Here is a 2,286-nt window from a genome sequence, read left to right as displayed (position 1 = left end):
GGCCTATAGCATTGTGCAACCTCATTTACAAGATTATTACAAAAATAATTTCAAACAGATTGCAAGGAGTGATTGGAGGATTGGTTAGGGAGAATCAATCAGCATTCATTAAAGGGTGATCTATTCCTGATAATATTTTTATTTGTACTGATATTGTTAGAGGAATTGAACAGAGAAGAGCTCACCCTACTGCAGTGCTGAAGATTGACCTACATAAAGCTTATGATTCGTTGAGTAGGAAATTCCTTTTGGAGATTATGAGAAGGATGGAATTTTCACTAACGTTCATGAGTTGGATAGAGGCTTGTGTCACTATTCCTACTTTTTATGCTCTAGTTAATGGAAGTCCAGCTGGATACTTCATAGGAGGAAGGCGGATTAGATAGGGAGATCCTCTTTCACCTTATCCGTTTACCATGGCAATGGAGGGTTCTCTGAAATTATGAGGAAGCTTGTAGTTGATGGGAAAATCACTCTCCTTCTTAGATGTAAATCAGTGCGGCTGTCTCATCTAATCTTTGCAGATGATCTCATGATCTTTGTAAAAGCTGTTAGTGACTCAGTCATAGCTAGTTTGGGGGCTCTAGATGAGTTTGCAGCATTCTCTGGGTTGCATCTCAATAGAGCTAAGTCCTCTATTATTTTAGGGGGCCTTACTCAACCTAGCAGTATGCAACTTTTGGAATTAATGGGTCTTAAGAAAACTAAGTTACCTATAAGGTACCTTGGGGTCCCTCTTGTTGTGGGAAAACTAACTTTGGGAGACTGCAACCCTAATACTGGTCCTGATCACGAAGAAGCTTAAAGGATGGAAAGCTAGATTTCTCTCTTATACTGGAAGGCTTCAGTTGATATCCTTAGCGCTTCAAGGATGCTATATTTATTAGTCAGGTATTTTTACCCTACCAAGTAATCTTATAGCAAAGGTGGAGTCTATGTTCTCAAATTTTCTTTGGTCTGGTCCCTCTTTGGAGAAGAAGTTGCATTATATTGCTTGGGATACTTTATGTAAACCAAAGGAGGAAGGAGGATTAGGGTTGAAAAGAGTGAAGGAGAAAAATGTGGCTGGTATTATGAAACAAATATGGCGGATTGCTTCTCATAGGAAGAGCTTATGGGTGGACTAGATCTACAAGAAGTATTTGAAAAAGGATACTATTTGGACTATGAAGGCAACTACTGAAGCTTCTTGGGTATGGAGAAAGATTCTGAAGTATATGGATAAAGTGGAAGATGTTATCATGCATATTGTGAGAAATGAAATATCTACTAAGTTATGGCTGGACAATTGGCATCCAAGGGGGCTTCTCATTAAAAGATTTGCTACAGTTGAAAAAATTTTAAGAAATGGGGAATGGCAACGCACTCCAGCTACACCATTTGATCTTATTGAAGCTTGGGGATGTTTGCAATCTATCCCTAGACTTCACTATGAGGAAGATGACTTAGTTGTGTGGAAAGGAGATCCTATAGTAATCTTTACTATCAAATCAGCATGGGAGATAGTGAGGAGAAAAGAGAGGAAGATTGGTTGGAAGAAGGCTGTTTGGTTTGAAGGCAATATTCCAAGGCATACATTTACAACATGGAGGTGTTTGGTTGATGCTCTTCCAACTAAGGATCAGCTCATCAAGAGAAGGATTAACATAAATCCTATTGGCATCTTTTGCTAGGTAGGTATGGAAAGTAGGAATCATTTATTTTTTGGATGTCCATTTACATGTGCTATTTGGGGGGAGGTAGCATTACTTTGCAATCAAAATGGGAAAATCTATGATAGTGTTAAGGACATTGCATTATGGGTAAAAAATGAGTTTCATGATGATGATCCATTAAGAGTTGTTGGGAAGTTAGCCTTCTATGCCACTGTTCAACACATATGGCAAGAAAGAAATTTTAGGATTTTCAAATCCAAAATCTGTAATAGGTCTCAGATTATGGAAGCTATAATTTCAAAAGTAAAAGTAAAGTGCTCAATCATGAATTTTATTGATGAAGGTAACTCTAGAAACTAGTTCTTAGTAACAAGTTTGGAAGTCAAAGTCACATGGAAAGTAGTGATCCCTAGAGCTTGTTCTTGGTTTCAGCCACCGTAGGATATGGTTGCTTTGCATTGTGATGATTCCCTTACACATGATAGAGCATCATATGGAAGAATGATTAGAGATAAGATGGGGGTGCCCCATCTTGCTTTTGTTGGTTTGGGAGATATTTCTAATATTTTGTGCTGGAATTATTTGCCATTCTCAGAGGCTTACCATTTGTGTGGAGAAGAACATTATGGGG

Source organism: Macadamia integrifolia, unplaced genomic scaffold (genome assembly GCF_013358625.1).
Source record: "Macadamia integrifolia cultivar HAES 741 unplaced genomic scaffold, SCU_Mint_v3 scaffold3147, whole genome shotgun sequence".
NCBI lineage: Eukaryota > Viridiplantae > Streptophyta > Magnoliopsida > Proteales > Proteaceae > Macadamia > Macadamia integrifolia.
This window is presented reverse-complemented; position numbering follows the sequence as displayed.